The sequence below is a fragment of the Sparus aurata genome, chromosome 11, assembly GCF_900880675.1.
Source record: "Sparus aurata chromosome 11, fSpaAur1.1, whole genome shotgun sequence".
Taxonomy (NCBI): domain Eukaryota; kingdom Metazoa; phylum Chordata; class Actinopteri; order Spariformes; family Sparidae; genus Sparus; species Sparus aurata.
The window spans coordinates 35,143,682-35,155,415 of record NC_044197.1 but is presented as its reverse complement, the minus strand read 5'-3'; the positions used below and the strand labels follow the sequence as shown (position 1 = coordinate 35,155,415).

The following is an 11,734-nucleotide window of genomic DNA, read 5'->3' as shown; positions in this document are numbered from 1 at the left end:
TGTGGGCCCTATAGCGTGCTGTGGGCCCTTAGAATTGTCATCACCTTTCCCCCCTATACGACGGCGCTGGTTGTGGGAGATCTCCCACAGAGCAAAAGAAATACACATTTTTTCTCTCCCCGTTCGGCTCGAGCCCAGCTGAACTCTGGCTTGAGCCCACTTCACCCAGGCGCGAGCCTGCAGCCCCCACTCCTGCTGACAACAGACCGGGGGAGAAAACAGACATTCATTTGCTCAGAACCCATATCAGGCTGTGTCTGAATATGCACGAAGATCGGTATAACGCATTGGAGCAATTTTCATACAATTTCGGATATTTAGTCCGTTCGGAGTGGGGGGTTTCGGAATGGAGGGGTTTCCCTAATAGACTTTTCGGAATAGCGGGGTCTTTGAAAATAAGGGAAACCCCGCCATTACGATGAATTGAAGTCTATGTTCAGAACAGCGGGGTTCGGAAAGACGGGGTGTAACCGTGGTGCTGGAATCCCCACTTCCAGCCGCACTCGCACAACTCTGAAATAAACTGTGGCCCATGGGTGCGATCTGCCGGGGAATGACCCCTCTGCTCGTTCGTTTTAACAAAACGTGTCTTTGTGGAAGGTTAACAATGTATGAGTGGATTGAGCAGTGCTGCTCAGTTTTTTTTTTGTCTGTTTGTTTGTTTTTTAAAGCAGAGGAGAAGACGACATGCTGACCCACAACCCAGTCGCCCTGCAGCCTTTTTGGTTATTTTTTTACAGTGGGACTATTTTATTAGATAATAGGCTACCTATGTATTTTTGATTCAATAAAAACTACATGAAATTGATTGTGTATCCATCTCTTATAGCCATAGAGGGGATTATCATGACCACGGGCCCCTGCCTACACAAGCAAACTGTGCGCACGCAAAGGCTGTTACATTATTACATTAAATGTAATAATGTCCGCAAACGTAATAATAAACCTCAAACACCTACTAATACTGACCGTGCGTGCAAAATCCAGCTGCTGACCCTCCGCTCCACTGTCACACAACAGATCCCTCTCTATTGTAATTGTTTGCCCGAAAAATAATTTCCATGAAGAAAACATCGCCTGATATTTAAATTCAAATTTCCATTGACAATACAAATCTCAGGAAATCTGGATGTATTGTTCATTTGTACACACAACACTTATCAGTCTACAGGCAAGAATCAAGAATCTAAAGGTTTATTAATTCAATAAATTTCAAATTCGCTTTATTGCCATAAATGCCACAACAATATTGCTAAAGCAATAAAGAACTAACGAAAAGAATACCTAGCACAGTACCGTTAGACTTACTGTGTGTGTTTATGTGAAATAATAATAATAATAATAATAATAACTTTGAACATTATCACAATTAAGTTATCAATCTGTGATGTAATAACAAAATGCAAACATTACAGACTTCTAACCATTTTTCTAAAAGTGTCTGTATTTTAATTGAGAATATTTTTTATATAAATTACAGAAAAGGAAAAGAAAATATGATTTGTTTTACCTATTTCGGCCGTAAGCGGTCATATTGACCGCACATCATTTCGCGGGATTTCATTCATTGTCTCTCTTGTCTCTGACTTGGCTCTCATCTACGCTGACGTATATGACGTGTGTTTCGATAACCAAGAAAGTGCTCGGAGACCGTAAAGGACATTTAAAACAATATTTATTCACAGAAATTATAGAATGGGGTCTGGGGGAAAGGGGTCCGTTATTGTGGTGACTTGGTAACACCGATTCTCCATGACCACCGCTGGTCTTCCACTTGCACACTGTCCTCTGCCGGGCGCAGACTCGGGAGCTGTGGGGGAAACGAGATGGCAGTCACTGCACTTTTAAACCCAATACATGCACACCACTTCATTTAAGTCCTAAGATCGTTGCTCACACGATGGGGCAGAGTATCAACTGTTCACCGTCACCTCGGGCCAACATCACTCTCGTCATTGACACCACTGCTGTCACACCGTCCTTGGGCGCCGGCCTCTTACGCTGTCATGTGGGGAGGGGGGGAGGACTTCAGTCACTGTACTTTTACACACATTCGCAATAACTTTCCACGAGGGATCACTACTCGCACAATGGAGGCAGAGTAGGGATGTAACATATTGGTAATACCACTATATCGTGATAACAAAAGTGTCTCAATATTATTGTGAACATGTATGGTATGAAATGAGGCAAATACTGTAGATTTTGATCTCATTAAATCCCTAGGGCAGAGTATAAATTCACATTTCAATTAGTCCGACAGTCAATGCCCGTCTGCTGGCGACAGCTGTCGTTCTCTTTCTCCGTGGATCTCACACTCCTCTTCCTCTGTCTGCTCGCTGCAGGTGTAACTGGGTCGGTCTGCAGGCCCCGCCCACTCTGCTGTGTTACGGTGTAGAATCAGACTCTGGCAACTCTTGTCAAACCCTGGTTTAGCTCTGTATCAACAATACACCTGACATGAAAAAGGACAAGCTTAGTGTAGGTATATAAAATGGTGAAAACCAGACACAACGTTACAGGCAACACTATTATTTTAAGCTCTCAAAACTCAGTTCTACAGGTGCTTTTCACCAGTGTGACATGTGTCTGAGTGGATCTGTTGTTAAACTATAATGTTAAAAGTTCACAATCATGATATGGGTTCAAAGATCACATAGATACTGCTTACCTGATTCAGAATTGATGTACAGTCTGATAGCTAGTCTTCCCACAATGTCATGATCCCCCGGTGGGTTTAACTGGTGACTGTGTTATCTGGTGGCCTTCTCTTGTAAGACATGTTACTAATGTGTTGTGGAGATTTAGGGCGTTTTCACACCTATAGTTCGTTTGCTCTGGTCCGAATGAGGGACCAACTTGTTACAATGTTGCATATTGCCTCGAGTTTGGTTTGTGTTCACACAGCAGCATTTACAAGTGGACCAAAATGTGTGATGCGCGAGGAAACTGCTCTCTAATTGGTCTAAATTTCGAAAGCGAGGCAGCAATTCAGCTGAATTTAGCACCGAGCAGACAGGAAGTCAAGCATTGACTTTTCAAAATAAAACACTCCATGTTTACACCAGCACACAAATCTAAAAAAAAGAGACAAACACAAGCTCTTCTGCTGATCCTTCGGTCGGGAACACTTCGTGTTGTTGTTTTTATGACACAGACCTATAACTGCGGTCGCGAGTGATCATGTGATTATCGCGGGAACTCCTTGGCCTCGAGACGCCAGCTGCCTACCGTACTGCACCGTGTCCGACTCAAAACGCAACCGGGGGTTACCGGACGGCAGAGCAAAACACCTGATCGGGCCGTAACGCAGCGGATACGTATCCAGTGGAAATTCGGGGTTAAGCACTGATGCTTCCTGCAGTTGGGTCGGATCGAGTTTGGATCATGTTCTCACCACAAACGAACTGTACCAGAGTCTGTTTGGAACCGGACCGAGACCACCTCTTCAACAAGGTCTCGGTCCGGTTGTTTTGGTCCGCACCCGAGTGCGATTGATGTGTTCACACCTTCCCAAACGAAGTGCACCAAGGGGGTAAACGCTCCAGGGTTCGATTCAACCGAACTAAACAAGGCAGGTGTGAAAACGCCCTTATTCTAAGGGCTGTATGGTAAACTGGACTGAATCACTTATGGCCGCTGGGTTAGAATTATTTCCTTTTAGTCCTTTTAGTTTTAGTTCCTTTTAGTTTCTCAATTGCTGATTAGGAATGGTTGATGGTGTGAGTGTGACAGATGGGTATGTGTGTGTGGAAGGTATATGAAAGTTGTGTGGTTCTGTAACAAAGAATAAAAAGCAGTTATCAGAACAGCAGGTACATGGTTAACTATACAGTACCAGGAATGGTAAACAACCAATAGAAATAAGAATGAATCATTCAGCTTAATTCACAACAGCCAGGTGCTAGCACGTCTCTCTCTCTCTCTCAGCAGCAGCAGTCAGGACGGCAAAGAAAAAGAAATATAGAGTGAAGAGCTGGAGCCGCGGGCCGATTCCCGTCACTGACAACTAAAGCCTAGACTGTAGACTGTTGTGGTGGTGAGCTAACTCGATGCTAACTTTGGCTAGCGGTGGCGGTTAGCATCCGCCGCTAATACCGCCTTCCCAGCTGACCACAATGGCAACATAACACCGGAGGCTCCCAGTGTTGGTGACGGAGGCACCAGCGCTTCTCTCTGACTGTATTTCCTTACCTTTGTGGTCCTGGTAACTGCTGCTGTCAGGGGCAGGAGGCTAACGTTACACAGTTGAGCCCGAGAGGAGGGGCCCAGTTTCAATGTTTTGTTTACAAACTGTAACAAGCAACACTCCAGACACTTACACAACACAAATGACCTACGTATTTATACGTAAATATTAACCATTTCCTTCTTCTTCTTCTTCTTCTACTTCTTCTTCTTCTTCTTCTTCTTCTTCATCTTCTTCTTCTGAATTTCCGGCAGGCAAAGTATGGCTCACTGCTGCCTCCCCTGGTTGATTAAAATGAAAAGGCCAACTACGCGAGGCGTTCAGGTATGCAGACTGGTGTGCGCGCTGCAGATCAACTTCCGGCAGCGAAGCAACAGAGTCGGCGACCGCACGTACGTGTGAACGCCTAACAACATTTGTCAAACAGTGACAGTGTGAGAAATTTACATAGGATTCCTTTTGTTTATCAAGTGTATTGTAAGGACAGGAAGGAGAGAGAGATTGTCACACTGCCTGAGGTGTCACATGAGCCACAGGAGGGGGCACATCCCCACATTGGTATGTACACAAAGTTTAGATAAGATGACATTTACTGTCCCATCTGTTACATCAAAGGGTCACTGTCCTGAGAAGACAGGACACACCAAAATATCAAAGAGTCCTTTATCTGTAAAGAAGATGTTTTAAGGCTGTTGTAAATGAAGGTAACCTCTTCTCTGTTCTGTACTTAAGGGGTAACAATTTAGAGTTTGTCAGAGAACGCGTTTACGCCTTCTACTCAACGCTGCGTGTTATTAAATGACATCTGATTCATACGCTGAAGTCTGAAATTCTTCTGAGATTTAGCACTCTCTACCTCACAAAGGAGAATGATGGGAAACACGAGAAAAAAGTAAAAAAAAAAAAAAAAAAAACCAAATGCAGCGCGAGGCTGTCAGCACTTAACGAGTACAACAGGCGAATTAATTGATTATTATATACCTACGGTGTGAAGAAAATTTCAAGTGATTGTAGATTTTCAGATGCTACTTACTGATGAGTAGATATTAAATAGTGGTCGACCAAAACCTGATACCAGGTAAAATAAGAATATAATAGAATATAATAATAATATGATCTTATGTGAGATACTGTAATAATGATATGATACAGTATACCATTATATGAGGCCCCACTATGATAAAATGGGCGTATGAGTGATATAAATATACGAAATAAGTATAAAGAATAAACTTTGTTGTGACATTCAGTGACTATAGTATACAGATTGTATGCTATAAAAGGGTGCGTTGCTCGGAACGAATGTGTCATACAAACCACCTGGCTGAATAAGTTGCTCAAAGTTAGTGTGTGATTTGATGAGATCCAACCATACACTGTATGGAAAGATCAGTGTGATTGTGAAGTTTTGTGTGAATGATAAGCCCATTGGAAGTTTAAGCAAATCTGTCCCAGTGAGTCACTAAAATTATGGGGAACAAAACGGGGAAATTAGAAATTCTAGATGACCCTCTTTCAGGTCCTGCTAAAATCATGGCAGAAAAATGGGGAAAAAATGTGGTTAAGGATGTTCCACTTTGGCACCATATTACTCAGGGGGTGTTTCCAATTAAAGGTACATTAAGCACAGAATGTTTAGAACGGTGTAGAGTTATGTTGGAAGAAAAGAAAAAGAAAGTAGGGAAGAAAGGTATTGACTGGCAAGCTTTCCAAAAGTGGGAAAGAGAAGCAGAAATAAAAGAAGCTAAATCATTAGCAGGATTAATGATAAAACAGAAAGCAGAAGAAAAAGAAGAGGAAGAAGTAGAAGAAGAAGGTTCGTGTAAGAGTGAAAGGAATAAGAAACGTAGGGAAAGAGAAAGAAATCTGCCTCCTCCATATGCACTCTCCACCATTTCAGCCCGGCCATTAACACCTCCTCCAAAAGAGGGAGTCACTGCAGCCCCTGCAGCCAAGTCTACTCAGAGTGAGACAATAACAGTGGGAGGAGAAGATAACATATACCCTGACCTTTCAGCTCTGCCTGTCCAAAAAAGACTTTCTCCCCAGTGACAACATCTTTTGACTACTGTTTGCGGAGTCAAGGGGACAAAAGAAATGTGCACCAGATGCCTATGATGATGTTCCCTAACCCCCAGCCACAACCAACGGGAGAGGGTGCACACGCCCACTGGGATCCAGAGGTGTTGGTATACAGACCATGGCAGCCAGATGAACTAAAGGAGGTTGCAGAGACATTACCAGACCCACAAAAAACCGGAGGTGAGAAATGGATTACAGCAATGCAACAATTATTGTCCATGTATGAACCTACCCTGAAAGAAGTGGAAGCAGTTTGTCGCAGGGCTTTCAAGCTCCGCTGGACCAACATCCGACCAACAGGATGGTCCACAAACCACCAGGTTAGAACCAGCGAATATACAGCCATGATGGGATCCCTATATGAGGCTGTGCGTACCATTTTTCCCCTGAGGGTGTGCTGGCCTGAAATCCACAACACTAAACAAAAGGAAGGTGAGTCTGCTGTTGACTATCTTACACGTATGGAAGTTGTCTTCGCAGCTCACTCTGGCATCGACACAGACAATGTAGCACACAGTGATCTGTTAAAGGCTGCTCTGATAAATGGTCTCCATCCGGCCCTGAAGAACCGTGTCATGGCTACCTGTGTGGGCTGGGAAACGGAGCCAATAACAACTGTGTGGACACACGTTTTGCACGCGGAAAGAAACCAAACAGATTTGGATATTAGACAAACAAAGAAACTTCAATCTGCTCAGATGATGTATTACCAAAGAGGTAACCCGCAGGAACCAGGAGAAAAACAACAGTCCCATCAGCACAATGGTGGCATGAGGGGCAGAGGATGGAGGCGAGGGGGGCCACACAGATCATTTCAAAGAAGGTACGATGACACTGAAAAACGCAAGTGCTACAGGTGTGAAGATTTTGGACATTTGTCACATGATTGTCCTACCCCCGACTCTTATCGAGGGGAGAGAAGAGAGTCGAGAGGATCCTGGCCACATGCTGACCATTATCAAGGAGAAAGGGAACAATCAAGGGGATCCTGGCCACATGCTCCACCGCAAGGACTCTCAGTTCAGGCACCAGGATTCCCCTGACGCAACCATAGGAAATGGAGGAGGCAGGTCAGAGCAGTGAGCAGCACGCAGACACGCACATACACTTAAATACACATAATAACACAGACAAACCAGTTATAACGTACCAGCAATGTGTACAGTTAACACGAGACTCCAAAACACCCCCTAGTTTGACTCTTAAGGTACGCGGTGTTAATGTGACATTCCTCGTAGACTCAGGAGCAGAGGTCTCTGTAATCCAATCTAAAATTCTCCCTAATGCCCCTAGAACAACTAAACTCCTAAAAACAGTAGGAGCATCAGGAATTCCAGGATTTAAACCAATATCTGAACCACTAACAGTATGGTTTGGGGATTACAAAGGAGAACATCCTTTTCTCCTATCTGATGTATGCCCTGTTAATTTACTGGGCCGAGACCTCATGTGTGCTCTAAGCATTGAAGTACACTGTGACCCTGCAGGTATCAAATTAACATGTGCTACTGCTGGTTTATACCCATTTTGCATTTCTAAAAGTGATTATCATTACTCTTGGGACCTCGTAAAACCTTGTGAGATAGATAAGCTATTGTGTATGATACCTCCAGTGTCAGAGTCTCCTGACTGTCTACAATGTGTGTTACATATTTCATCGGGTACTAGAAATTATACCTATGAAGAAATTTGGAATGAAGCACAAGAAAATGATACCATAAAAATAGAAAGGATCTTTGTGGGATCAGAGTTCGCAGCTGCATCTGTTTGCCTTTCTGAGTCTCAACAAAAGCTATTCATAACACTTGTCTGTGTGCCTTACATCCTTTTGACAAAAGGTTCTGACATTAACTGGATGACCATAGGAATGTTGATTAAAACAGCTTCAGAGATTTCTGATTGGAAAGGCAGACCAGATGGTAGCGTATATTCTGATTCACTAAAGATTGTTTCCTATCCAGTAAATATCATGACAGAGGTTGTTCGCACTGTTCACACACACACACCAGAAATACAACTTATGCCATTGACCACTGAACAAGAAGCAATACTTTCAACAGTGCCTGACAAATTATGGGCTTAAAACAAGTTTGATTTTGGAAACATAAAAGGCACAAGTCCTGTAATTGTCTACTCAAAATCTACACTTAGACCCTGTAAAAGACAATACCCACTCAGCCCTGAAGCTGTTAAGGGCATTGCTCCTGTTTTCCAGTCTCTCATAGAAAAAGGTGCCGTTGTGGAATGCCCAAATTCCATCCTTCCTGTAAAGAAACCAAATGGGGGGTGGAGACCAGTGCAAGACCTTAGAGTAATTAATGAAGCAGTTCAACACCCAGCCCCAACTGTACCAAATGTTACAACAATGATGTCACAGCTTCCAGCAAATACATGTTGGTTCACTGTCATTGATTTAGCAAATGCATATTTTAGCATTCCTGTCCATCCTGACTCACAGTTCTGGTTTGCTTTCACTTTCAATGGAAAAAGATATACTTGGACACAAATGCCACAGGGTTTTGCCTCCAGTCCCACTCTTTTTGCTGCGGCTGTAGCTGAAAACCTGTCGCATTGGCGGCCACCGTGTGGCAGTACACTGGTACAGTATTTTGATGACCTTTTAATCTGTTCTCAAACACAAAAGGATTGTCAAACTGACACAGTGTCTCTGCTCTGCTTCCTGGCAGAAAATGGTCATAAGGTATCAAAAGACAAGTTGCAGTTTGTTACACAATCAGTGCGTTACCTTGGCCATATCATAACACCAGAAGGTCGCAAATTGGGTCCAGATCGTATCCTAGCAATTTTGGATGTGCCAAAACCTCTAACGAAAAAACAGATGATGTCTTTCTTGGGCTTAGCAGGCTATTGCCGTCCATGGATACGTGACTTTGCGGAGATCTCCCAACCCCTATATGAAATCACACATGGGGGTAAACATTTGGCCATGACTGACTTTTTGACTTGGACTACTGACGCAGAAAAAGCTTTCACTGACTTAAAACAAGCTTTATCAACTTCCCCTTGCCTTGGACTAGCAGACACTACAAAAGCTTTCAATCTTTTTGTCTTTGAACGTAATGGTTTTATGACATCAGTTCTTACTCAGTTACATGGAGACAAACAACGACCAGTAGGATACTTTTCAAGAAGGATTTCCACAACAGAGAGAGATATGGTCGCATGCCTCAGGACTGTCGCTGCGGCTACTGAGGCAGTTCTGGCTACAGTTGACATTGTTGCTATGTGCCCTCTTACTGTACATGTACCCCATGCTGTCCACTCTCTGATCTGGCAGGCAAAAACCGCCCATTTAACCCCAGCTAGACTGTTACACTGGCAAAATGTTTTGCTGACAATGGCTCATGTAACTTTAAAACGCTGTACTGTACTTAACCCATCCACATTGCTCCCGACAGCTCAAGATGGAGAACCACACGTCTGTCTGGAAGTTGTTGACACAGTATCAAAACCAAGAGATGCACTCTTTGACACTCCCCTCATTAACCCTGACTATGTTTTCTTTGTAGATGGCTCTGCTATGAGAAATCCCACAGATGGGTCCCCTTGTGTCTCATATGCAGTATGTACTAACCATGCCATAGTTGAAAGTGCTAAACTTCCAAATAATCTGTCTGCTCAAGCAGCAGAATTATTTGCAATAACTCGTGCTTTCATTTTAGGAACCGGGAAACAAATCACAGTACATACTGACTCTCAATACGCATTCAATGTATGTCATGATTTCCATGCATTATGGAAGAATCGAGGTTTTCTTACATCTACAGGAAAACCTATTGCTCACAGAAGTCTAATCATTAACCTTTTGTCTGCATTACTCCTGCCTGCGTCAGTAACAGTATGCAAATGTAAAGCTCATACAGGTGCTAATGACCCAGTGTCACTAGGAAATGCAGCTGCGGATGCAGCTGCTAAAACAGCTGCTCTGTCACCTGTCTCCCCCACTCTACAAATGCCTTTGTCTGTCCAAAATGATGTTTTTTCCCTTAATGATGTTTTGTAAATAATGTTATTCAAAACATTTCCGAAAGCCTGCAAATAAACCTGAAAACACATTGTGCCTACCATCCAGCTAGCGGAGGTGCTGTGGAACGAGCAAACCAGACCCTAAAAAAAAAACTAACTAAATTAATGACAGAAACAGATCTGTCATGGGTTGAGGTTTTACCACTTGCGTTGATGTTTATGAGAGGCCGCCCACATAGGACAACTGGACTGTCTCCTTATGAGATACTCACTGGCCGTCCTATGAGAATGACTAACACCCCAATCCCTCAAAACAGATTAACCCTCACCGGACTGGATGACGATATGATAAGCTATTGTTGTGCACTTAACCATACCTTGAAGCTTATCTTCCCTAAGGTGAAAGCTGCCCTTCCAGAGCCTACGTTGGTGCAACTCCACAACATCCAGCCTGGAGACTGGATAGTGATAAAGGACTTGAGGAGGAAACACTGGAGTCAACCACGGTGGACAGGACCACATCAGGTGCTGCTAACAACACCCACTGCTGTCCGGATAGCTGAGAGGGACACCTGGATCCATGCATCCCAGTGCAAGCCTTTCCCGAGCCATGCCGCCGAAGGAAGGACAACGACCTAACTTTCGGAGTGCTGAGAGGGGACACCGTTGGACGAAAATGATTGTGGTCTTCATCGTTGTTTTGGTCACCACAATGGCCATTACCCAATCCTGTTTTTCAACGGAGCAAGGTTTGGACTCCAAATGTCCTCATATATTCATATTTTTCACACCACCAACTGATTCACATGCAGTCATCAATCACACTGATATCATCCATACTGATACTCAGACACCCCATCTCTTACAGAAGGGTAAAAATGGACTGTCTACAAGATCAGAAGAAGACACAGAAGAACCGATGCAGGATCAAACAATCCTGAAAGGACATAAACTAAAACTTGCCACAGAGCAGGTGATCAGAAAAATAAAGAGAACTGTTTGAAAAAAATGATTGGAAACCCTGGGGTTTTGATGCTGATGAACTACTTAATGATTATAATGAAAAAAATAGTTGGTACTCCTTTATCAGGTGGATGAAAGAGAGAATGTACAGTGCTAACATGACTGTTTTAGCCATTCAAAGTCCTCCAGCAAATTGGCATTCTCTTTTCCAACTTGAGGTAAAACACTGTCCTTGTCTAGATCCAGTAGTTAGTTTAGTCCAATATTATGGTAACCAACCAAAAATAGACAAAGACACACGGATGCATTGCAAGTTTTCCCACAAAGTATGGTATAATGCAAATAAGAAACTACATAATCATACAACGGATCAAACAAACGTGTATTTGTCTTGTATATCATTGTTCTGTGATCATATGCTCCCACAAACTATCCCTTCCAAATCTACTTATGCCGAATCAACTGAAATCCCTATAGACCAAAGTTTTTCTCACCCTATTTGTGTATGTGCAA

The 11,734-nt window shown here is 43.2% G+C and overlaps 1 long non-coding RNA gene across 1 annotated transcript; it reads right to left on the bottom strand.

The window, feature by feature from the left end:
- Positions 1-1,821: 1,821 nt before the first annotated feature.
- Positions 1,822-2,885, bottom strand: LOC115591791 (uncharacterized). The gene is made up of 3 exons (XR_003986015.1): positions 2,672-2,885; positions 2,245-2,455; positions 1,822-2,001 (listed from the first exon to the last, which is right to left on the bottom strand). It is a non-coding gene; the product is annotated as an uncharacterized LOC115591791 (long non-coding RNA).
- Between the last annotated feature and the right edge of the window lie 8,849 nt (positions 2,886-11,734).